Raw genomic sequence first — 11217 nt, 5'->3', positions numbered from 1 at the left:
TTTGGAAAGCGTGCAATGACAAACTGTTCAGTAATTTGGATTCAAACCCTCTAGCAATCTTGCGGTTGGCAGAGGATGAGGCGAAAGCATGGACTTTAGCCCAGACACAGAATATGGTGTTACCTTCGGATACTACCACTGCGGCTGTTCTCTGTGGTAGTGATAGAGTAGGGGTTCCTTGGTCTTTGACGAGTTACATGTGCTTTGTGGATGGTTCTTGGAAAGCTACAGATTGTTATGCGGGTCGAGGATGGTTTTGCACTTCTCCATGGGGTGAGGGCCCCACTATGGGGGCTGCAAACATCTACCGTAGTCCATCCCCTCTTCATGCTGAGATTGAGGCCCTTGTTTGGGCTATGCGTTGTATGATTGGAGCGGATAACCAATCTGTTGTTTTTCTCACCGACTGCTCTGACTTAGTGAAGATGGTGTCTTCGCCTTCCGAGTGGCCAGCATTTACACCTTATTTGGAGGACATTCAGGCTGATAAAGAGGAGTTTGCGTCTTTCTCCTTAGTCTACGTCCCTCGTTCACAGAATGGTAGAGCGGATAATCTTGTGCGGCGAGTTCACACAGTTCCGCATTTAGTTACCTATGTAAACAATGTCCCTTCGTATTGGCTCATTTGAGCTAATCTTTTCTTTGTTGTCAAAAAAAAAAAAATCAAGTTGATTTAAAAAATGTGACTGAATCATAGTATATAAATGACTTATTATGTATTTTTAGATCTTTTTTTGTTATAATAATTAAAAATCAAAAAAGAATCTCAAACACTAAACAAAACAAACATATAACAAACAAATGGTCATGAAGTATATTAGGTGTTAAAAATTAATATAAACTTAAAAAAATTAATATAAACATTTAACCGTACAAACGGCCATAAAATTTAGTTATTCCTCTATTTACAAAACATCCAATATTTAACAAATAAATACAATATAAAATATAAATAGTAACAAAAATTATATAGACGCGGTGTACCGCGGGTTAAAATCTAGTATATATATATTTTAAAAGCAACTAAGGATTTAGGATTTAAAGAGAATTTAAAGAGAATTTTAATGACTTTATGTTTTTTAAAATCTTGCTGATTTTTAAAATCATTGATAATTAGAAAGTATAAAATGAAGGATTCTAAAAGATTGTTTAGAAAGTTTTTTAAAATCTTGCTGATTTGTTTTTCCTGATCTTGTAAAATCTTTCATAAAATCTTTCAAACTTTCTCAAAAAAATATTGCACAATATTCTCTTGTTTATTCAAGGCTTTTGTCAAAAAAGAAAAAAAAAATATATAAAAAGAAAGAGAGAGACTAACCTCGAACAATACCTCACAATATATAAAATGAACCTGTTTGATGCCATTCTTTTATCGAATCTAAACTGACCACGGAACAGTTCTTGATCATCAATAAATTTAACTAATACTGGTAGATAATCCTTCTCTTGCAGCTGTGATTCAAAGATCCTGGAACAGTGATATATCAAGAGGTACCCACTCTTCTGTTTTTAGCATTACCGAGTGTAGAAGATGTATAAGCATTTGGAAGAGGTCTGCTGATTTCAATGCCAAAAATAGAATTCAGAGACTAAGAAAGGAATTGGATGATCAGCTTAGTTTTAGATTTCCTTGTTGGAAGAGAATTGCAGCGATTAAGGAGAATTTGAGCATTGCTTTTAATGAAGAGGAAATCTTTTGGAGACAAAAGAGTAGAGAGAAGTGGTTGTTGGAAGAAGACAAAAATACTCATTTCTTTCAAGCGGCTGTTCAATCTAATAGGGCGAGGAATTCCTTGAACTTTTTGGTTGATGAGAATGGCATCCAGAAAACTTTAAATAAAGAAAAAGGTCAGATTGCCTCCTTATACTTCAATAAGTTGTTTAAATCATCTTCTCCTATCAACCTGTCACCATTTCTAGAAGGGTTTCAAGCTAAAGTTACAGCATCAATGAATCAAGAGCTACTTAAGGAAGTTACAGAAGATGAGATTTACAAAGCAGTATTTTCAATTGATAAAGAGAAGACTCCGGGTCCTGATGGATTCACTGCTCTCTTCTTTCAGAAATACTGGTCTGTAGTAAAATATCGGGTTATTGAAGAGGTGCTAGGTTTCTTTAAATCAGGTGTGCTTCCTGAAGGGTGGAACCATACTCATCTTTGTCTTATTCCAAAGGTTCTTAATCCTCAGAAAATGACAGATTTGAGACCCATAAGTTTATGCTCGGTGTTATATAAGGTTATCTCTAAAATCATCTCAAGTAGATTGAAAAGGTATCTTCCAGACATTGTCTCTTCAACTCAATCTGCATATGTGGCTGACAGGTCAATCTCTGATAATATTCTGATTGCCCATGAAATCATGCATAGTTTGCAAACTAATCCTCAGATCTCTAGTGAGTTTATGGCATTTAAAACGGACATGTCTAAAGCTTATGATAGAGTGGAATGGTTTTTCTTGGAAGGAATTCTCTTAGCTTTAGGATTTGATAAGAAGTGAATTTCTTGGATAATGGGCTGTGTAACTTCAGTCACTTACTCAGTTCTAATCAATGGTCAACCTTTTGGTTACATTAAGCCGGAAAGAGGCATTAGGCAAGGAGACCCTCTTTCTCCCTTTCTATTTGATCTATGTACGGAGGCTTTGATCCACTTGCTAAATCAAGCTAACAGAAATGGTAGAGTTGCAGGGATTAGATTTAACAATGCTGGTCCATCAGTCAATCATCTCCTCTTTGCTGATGATACACTTTTAATTTGTAAAGCTAATAAAGAGGAATGTGATGAAATTATGCTTTGCTTATCTAAGTATGAAAGATTATCAGGTCAGATGATCAATTTAGATAAATCGGCAATTACTTTTGGAGTAAATGTGGCAGATGACATCAAGGATTTTGTCAAGATCAGATCAGGGATTCAGTTAGAAGGTGGCACAGGAAGTTATTTGGGTTTGCCAGAATGTCTCAGTGGATCTAAACAACAATTACTGGGTTTTATTAAAGACAAGTTACAAGATAGGATGTCTGGATGGTATGCAAAAACATTATCTCAAGGTGGCAAAGAGATATTGTTAAAATCTATTGCAATGGCATTACCAGTTTATGCAATGACTTGTTTTAAGTTGCCTATTAGTCTCTGCAAAAGCTTGACAAGCATTATGATGGATTTTTGGTGGAATAATTTGCAGAATACTAAAAAGATTCATTGGGTAAGTTGGCAAAAGCTTTCAATGCCTAAAGTGCTTGGTGGTATTGGTTTTAAAGATCTTCAGTGTTTTAATCAAGCTCTGTTAGCAAAGCAAGCTTGGCGATTACTCAATGATAAAGACAGTCTCTTTTCTCAAATCTTCAAGAGCAGATACTTTTTGAATACAGACTTTCTGAATGCTACCTTTGGAACTCGCCCTTCGTATGCCTGGAGAAGCATTCTTTATGGCCGTGACTTATTGAATCAAGGCTTGAAAAGAGTTATTGGTAATGGCAGGAACACTAGTGTTTGGATAGATAAGTGGGTTTTTGATGAAAAACCCAGAAGAGCTTTAAGTCTTCATTCGTTGATGGATATTAAGCTGAAAGTGAAGTATCTTATAGATCCTCACACAACGAATTGGAAGTGGAACAGATTGAAGGAATTGTTTCCACAGGAGGAGATTCGAATCATTTCAAGACAAAGACCTCTACTTGAGAATGAAGATTCTTTTTGTTGGTCAAGAACAAATAATGGTGTATATTCTGTTAAGTCTGGGTATGATCTAAGTAGTAGAAAGACTCATCATCATCTGTTCAAGGAAGCTGAGACATGTCCTTCACTAAGTCCTCTGTTTTATACAATTTGGAAAATGCAAACGGTACCAAAAATCAAAGTGTTTATGTGGAAAGCTTTAAAAGGAGCTATAGCTGTTGAAGATAGACTGAGAACAAGAGGCATTAATGCAAGAGATGGATGTTTAATGTGTGGAGAAGAGATTGAAACAGTTAACCACATACTGTTTCAATGTCCTTTAGCTCGACAAGTGTGGGCTGTATCTAATGTACCATCTCCAGAAACAGGTTTTGGGAATTCAATCTTTGCAAATATGAGTCACTTAATGCATATTTCTTAGGTTAAAGATATTCCTCAAGATTTAAGATTTGTCAATTCGTGGATTCTGTGGATCTTGTGGAAAAATAGAAACAAAATTCTATTTGAAGGAGAAGGTGCTTTGGTGAATAAAATTGTTGATAAATCTTTTGAAGACGGGAATCAGTGGTTGTTGGTGTAACATCCGCGAACTGGATTATGCGGTTTTGGTAGGAGTGTCGATCGACACCCTTGTGGCATCGATCGACACCACTATTTCTGGGTTCGTCGGGTTTGTTTTAATTCGCGATTTTAGTTTGGTTGGTTTGGTTTAGTTATCTAAACCGAGTATATAAGTGGAAAAGCGAAAAATTAAGGGTTTTAGGGTGTCTGGTCGCCGTTTGCAGAGATAAAGAGAGAGGAGAGAACCTATTGTGGTGTGAAGGAGATTAAAGGAGAAAGAGCAGAATCGTTAGGGTTTGGGAGGAAACAGTTTCGGAATATCAAATCGTTCTCAAAGGTAATGAAATTTGGTAGGTTTATTCCCAAGTCTTTCATCGTCATTCCCCTTTTCACAGAAGTAGTTTTGGATTTAAACTCGATAAGTTATTGGCAGTTTCGTGAGTCACGTTTTCTCTAACGCGAGTTGGAACCATCGGGGATTGTAATTGATATCGTGGTCTCGTCTGGTTCCTGATCGTGCTGAAATTTTTTTGGGAAGCTTCGTGACGTCTAGGGATAGCTTTTCACCGGAGCGATTTGGTAGTTAACGGTTGGTTTTCATTTTAGGGTTTCGTTTTTGAGACTGTTCTTTTCTGATGTTTCTGTCCAGTTTTGCTATAAGTCGTTTTTGGTTGTGTGGCTTGTTGTAGGGCGTTTCTGGGCTGTTTCAGACGTTAGGAGGGTCTCAACTGGTTGTATTGGTTGTTATAATCAGTTGATAAGGTGAGTGCATGACCATGGCTTATCTAAGTCTGAGAATCCTTTGTTTGCTTGATTAGTTGTGTTTTGTGGTGTTGTTCTTGCTTGTGGTGGTGGTGTTATGGTTATTATAGGTTCCTGAGTCTTTTGGGAGAGTTTGGGACAGATTGTAGGCGGATTGAAATGGAGGTTCGTCGTTCGGATTTGTGCAGTGCGCGTCTGCGAAGGGAGTGTCGATCGACACCAGTTAGGTGTCGGTCGACAACATGTTTGGCCAGTGTCGATCAACACCTCTCTGGTGTCGGTCGACACCAAGTTGCTTGTTTCGTGATTTTTCCTGGTTTGTTTGTGTTTGGTTGTCATTTGTTAAGCATTGGTTTCTCAGTTGCTTGTGTGTATAGCCCAGTAGATGGGAGGAGGATGATCTAGGGTCTCGTTTGTGTGTTATTGGATTGTTGGATATGTTGTTGGAACTTTGGATAGAGATATGCTAGGTTGATGGATAGAATGCTTAGGATTGTTATTGTATTGATGTTGTATTGGTTTTGTATGGTTGGTATGTTTCCGCTGTGTGTACTGGTTGTTATTGGTTTAATGAGGAGTTGTGGTTTGGGTTGGTTTAATTAGTAGTATAGGCTGCATAATTGTTTACATTGTATTTAATTGTTAAAAAAAAAAAAGGGTCGGGTTGTTTCATTTTGGTATCAGAGCCCTTACGGTTCTAGGATGGTTAAGTGAATGAGTTAGAGCGGTTTAAGAATTTAATTGGTGAAATTATTTTCCTGTTGATTGATGCATGATGTTGTGTGAAGAAATTGATTATGCATAGTTAGTCAATTTGTTTGTGGTATGGAGTCCTAGTATCATCCTCTTCGAGCCTTCAATGAGATTCCACGGTAAGTGATTTTGTGTTGTTAGTTGTGTAGTGTTTTGAGCTTCGGTGCGGGAGGTGCAATTGGCTATTGAAAAGTTGTTTGAAAGTGGTGGATCACGCCGGTATCAGGAAATACCGTTGGCGGTAACTTGTGTAAGTGGATGTATTGCAAATGGAGTACTCGTGTGTCATGTGGAAAGGAAATAGCTCGGGAGTTCTATAAATAGAAAGTTTCCATAAATAGAAGGTTGCTATAAATGGAAAGTTTTATAGGAGTTAGAGCTTTGTTATTTTTGGAAAGTGTATGGAAAATACCTTGAGGGTAGGGTGTTCCAGGGTGACCGGGTGGTGGTCATGGTGGTGTTCGGGATATGAGTTTTCGTGAAGGCGCACTGCTAAAAGAGGAAAGTTTCTAAAAATAGAAGTTTCCAGAAATGGAAAGAGTTGAGGTAGATCTAGTCGGGAGATACTCGATGACATCAGACTTGTTTGCTCAGGATTGTGTGGGCCCAACTCATGTGATACCGATAGCTCGATGGACCTTGTGGCCAGAGAGTGGGAGTGGTATGTTTGCTTCGGATGACGATCCGAGAGCGCGCTTTAGGGTGACGACCCAAGAGCGGGATTTTGAGACTCCCTGGATACCGTAGCTGTGAGCCGCGGCTTGGCAGTGAGCCGGTATGTCTCGAGGGTTGCGACCCGAGAGCGGGGGGAGTGGGCGTGTGAGACTCCCTGGATACCGTAGCTGTAGGCTATGGCCTGGCAGTGAGCCGGTATGAGTCAAAGGTTGCGACCTGAGAGCGGGGGGAGTGTGAGTGACTTCCTGGATGCCGTAGCTTAAGGTGGTTAGCCTGATAGCGAGCCGGCATGATTTGTTGGTTGCGACCACGGACGGGGGAAGCACTGAGTTGTGAGCAAATAATGTCTAGGATGTGAGTATATTGACTAGAGGGAGACCTCATGGTTCAGTCGGAGGTGTGCGGACTGTTGCGACAGTGCACGGGAAACCTTGGCTGACGGTATTTAGTCCGGTCGGAGGACGTGCGGGCCGTGTTGACGGTGGCACGGAGGTCCTTGACGGATGGACGGTGTTGCGGGATTCGAGGACGAATCCTTATTGGTGGGGGAGAATTGTAACATCCGCGAACTGGATTATGCGGTTTTGGTAGGAGTGTCGATCGACACCCTTGTGGCATCGATCGACACCACTATTTCTGGGTTCGTCGGGTTTGTTTTAATTCGCGATTTTAGTTTGGTTGGTTTGGTTTAGTTATCTAAACTAAGTATATAAGTGGAAAAGCGACAAATTAAGGGTTTTAGGGTGTCTGGTCGCCGTTTGCAGAGATAAAGAGAGAGGAGAGAGCCTATTGTGGTGTGAAGGAGATTAAAGGAGAAAGAGCAGAATCGTTAGGGTTTGGGAGGAAACAGTTTCGGCATATCAAATCGTTCTCAAAGGTAATGAAATTTGGTAGGTTTATTCCCAAGTCTTTCATCGTCATTCTCCTTTTTACAGAAGTAGTTTTGGATTTAAACTCGAGGAGTTATTGGCAGTTTCGTGAGTCACGTTTTCTCTGACGCGAGTTGGAACCATCGGGGATTGTAATTGAGATCGTGGTCTCGTCTGGTTCCTGATCGTGCTGAAATTTTTTTGGGAAGCTTCGTGACGTCTGGGGATAGCTTTTCACCGGAGCGATTTGGTAGTTAACGGTTGGTTTTCATTTTAGGGTTTCGTTTTTGAGACTGTTCTTTTCTGATGTTTCTGTCCAGTTTTGCTATAAGTCGTTTTTTGTTGTGTGGCTTGTTGTAGGGCGTTTCTGGGCTGTTTCAGACGTTAGGAGGGTCTCAACTGGTTGTATTGGTTGTTATAATCAGTTGATAAGGTGAGTGCATGACCATGGCTTATCTAAGTCTGAGAATCCTTTGTTTGCTTGATTAGTTGTGTTTTGTGGTGTTGTTCTTGCTTGTGGTGGTGGTGTTATGGTTATTATAGGTTCCTGAGTCTTTTGGGAGAGTTTGGGACAGATTGTAGGCGGATTGAAATGGAGGTTCGTCGTTCGGATTTGTGCAGTTCGCGTCTGCGAAGGGAGTGTCGATCGACACCAGTTAGGTGTCGGTCGACACCATGTTTGGCCAGTGTCGATCAACACCTCTCTGGTGTCGGTCGACACCAAGTTGCTTGTTTCGTGATTTTTCCTGGTTTGTTTGTGTTTGGTTGTCATTTGTTAAGCATTGGTTTCTCAGTTGCTTGTGTGTATAGCCCAGTAGATGGGAGGAGGATGATCTAGGGTCTCGTTTGTGTGTTATTGGATTGTTGGATATGTTGTTGGAACCTTGGATAGAGATATGCTAGGTTGATGGATAGAATGCTTAGGATTGTTATTGTATTGATGTTGTATTGGTTTTGTATGGTTGGTATGTTTTCGCTGTGTGTACTGGTTGTTATTGGTTTAATAAGGAGTTGTGGTTTGGGGTTGTTTAATTTAGTAGTATAGGCTGCATAATTGTTTACATTGTATTTAATTGTTAAAAAAAAAAAAAGGTCGGGTTGTTTCAGTTGGCGAATAGAAAAGCTTTACAAGTAATTGAGCAAAAGAATTCTCAGCAGCATAGATGGACTCCTCCTCAGGTTGGAGAGCTTAAATGCAATATTGGCTGTGCTTGGTCAAAAAAGAAAGCCTTATCTGGAGCCTCATGGAGACTCCTTTGGTAAAGTCTTACTTCATAGTCGCAGATCTTATTCTCAGGTTTATTCCTTCTTTGATGCTAAAATAAAAAGTTGGGAATGGGCCTTAGACAGCATGAATAAGCATCATTTTCAGAAGGTTACTTTTGGTGCTTCTTCTCTAGACATTATTCAAGCTCTTAATAAACCAAAAGAATGGCCAGCTATTGTAGGTCACATAGCTGAACTTTTAAGTTTTACAAAAGAAAAACCTAACTGGTTTGTTCTAATGGAACCTCCAAGCTGCAATAGAGGAGCTTTTGAAATTGCCAATAGTGTTTTAACAGGGTCAAGACTGCAGTCGTATGTAGCTAGCAATCATCCTAATTGGCTTTCAACTTTTTTTGCTAAGGAAGGTAACTTCAGGAAAGGTATTGATATCTAGACTAAAAGTTTTTGCCTAAGGTGAAAGGTTTACTTTTTTTGTCCTCCTGGGTGGCTAATTACGTGAAGAGTGTAAAAGTTTTTTGTCAAGATTGTATCTTGGATACAAATGTTGCTCAACTGAAGGATGACTGCTAGATGAAATAGAAGGTTGAAAGTCTTGTCTTCTTTGACTTTCTAAGACTTTGAAGAAGTCGGTTGAGACAAAAAGTAACTTCAGATCGAGGTTTGGTATCTAGACTTAATAATGTTACCTATGGTGAAAGGTTTGGTTCTTTTTGTCTTCTTGTTTCGCTGATTTCATGAAGAGGGAAGTTTTTTTATATTATCCTTTTCTTTCTCCTTGACTTGAGAACTAGTTTTGGTTTTAACTTTTTCTTCTTTTAACCTCTTAATCTTTATTTATTACTTTCTTTTTACCTCTTTTCAATATTCTGAAACCTTCTTCTTAAGCATCCTCTTTATTCATTTTCTTTATATCTCTCCCTTATAAATATTCCTTAGTAAACTTTTCTACCTTATCCTTCTCTTCTTTCTGTCTTTACCTTAAATTTCTTTTTTCTTTCTAACTTACCTCTTCATGGCTGACGAGATGTGGAATGATATTCAGAATTTGGTCTTGGGAAGGGATGATCCAGAAATTTTCATTCCTCCCTATGCTTATGCAACAGCAGTTGATTGAAATAGATTAAGTTTGATTGCAAGACCTTTAAATCCAAGAGTGCAGAATCTCCAGACTGTGGTATCTTCCTTACCAAGATCATGGGGTCTAGCTTCAAGGATTCATGGAAGAGTTCTGGATGGTACTTTTATTCAGTTTCTTTTTCAATCAGAAGTAGACCTTATCTCAGTGCAAAGAAGGGAACCATGGATTTTCAATAATTGGTTTGTTGCTTTCCAAAGATGGGAGGACTTTCCAGGCTTAGACTTTCTATCTACTATTGAGCTATGGGTTCAAATTCGGGGTATCCCTTTGCCATATGTTACTGATGAGACAGTGGCACTTATAGCTGAAAGACTTGGAGAAGTAGTGACTATCGATTTCCATGAAGAAACAGCTACTCAAATCACTTGTATCAGAGTAAGAATAAGGTTTGGAATTACTGATTGTCTTATGTTCTTTCGTAGAATCAGGTTTAGATCTGGAGAAACAGCAATGATAAGATTTCAGTATGAGCGGCTTAGGAGAATCTGTAGCAACTGTTATAGAATGACTCATCACAGGAATCAATGTCTGTTTCTTCAGCAGCCTCCGAGTAATAGAATGAATCCTGCGATTGCAGAAGAAATTGTTCAGAATAGAGTTGTTGAGAATGATGAGTTAAACAGAGATAGTATCAATTCTCAGTCTCATATATCAGATAGATCATTTCCAGCACCAATCTCTCAACCTCCAAGAGTGGATTCTCCTCCTCCTAACCCAGAAGAATTAGCTGCTGTTAGTCCTTACTTTCAAGATTTCAAAGCTGAAAATGTTCAACACTTTGCAGTTCCAATTCCACAACATGCATCAAGGCTGAGAATGCAATCCTCATATGGTTCTAATGCAACTCCATCTGATGATCAAGAAAACACTTCCAAAGCTTTAAAGAATTCTGGATTTGGTGAATCATCAAAGTATGAAATTGGAGAGTCATCCAAGCATCCAAGATCTGAAATAGTTAAAGATGGAAAAAGAAAGCTAAAACAAAAGGTTCAAGTTTATGAAGATGGGGGATTTCAGCTACCTCCAAAGAAAATATAATTTCACTCTACAAGATATGTCAATCACTTTTTGGCGAGCCTGCAGTTTCTTAAGCAGGATTAGTAAGAAGTTTGTTTACTTTTCAAGTATGGTTAGCATTTTTTGGATCCTGCTTGTCTACAATGCAGATGGAAGATGAAGAAAAGGTTGCAAATCAGTTTGTTCTGATCTGTGTTCATCTTTTTGGCTAGATCAGGTGTTGAGTTTACTGATCTAAACTTAATCTTAGATGAAAGAAGTTTTAGCCACTTTTAGTTCAAGTTAAAATGGGATTATCTTTCTTCTTGTGATAATCCATCTTTTGTAATAGGTGAAGTGTGGAAGTTTCCACAGTTGTAATATTGGCTTCTTATAATACAATATATAAAATCAGACTTGAGAAAAAAAAAAAAAACCTGTTTGATGCCATCTTCAACGGATAGGCTGAGAACAGTCGTGCCGGGTGGTGGAGATATGGAGACGTTAAAACTGATGGGGAGACGGCTCATTACATCAAGTGTCTTAGCATGCAAGTA

The 11217-nt window shown here is 38.8% G+C and overlaps 2 pseudogenes; both read left to right on the top strand.

Moving 5' to 3' along the window:
- The first annotated feature begins 1345 nt into the window (after positions 1-1345).
- On the top strand, positions 1346-9550 carry LOC147938921 (uncharacterized; annotated as a pseudogene).
- On the top strand, positions 9539-10974 carry LOC104715547 (uncharacterized protein At4g02000 pseudogene; annotated as a pseudogene).
- The last annotated feature ends 243 nt before the right edge of the window (positions 10975-11217 follow it).

The sequence above is a fragment of the Camelina sativa genome, chromosome 9, assembly GCF_030686135.1.
Source record: "Camelina sativa cultivar CO46 ecotype springtype chromosome 9, ASM3068613v1".
Classification (NCBI taxonomy): domain Eukaryota; kingdom Viridiplantae; phylum Streptophyta; class Magnoliopsida; order Brassicales; family Brassicaceae; genus Camelina; species Camelina sativa.
The sequence above is the reverse complement of the archived record's forward strand: the minus strand, read 5'-3'. Positions and strand labels throughout refer to the sequence as shown.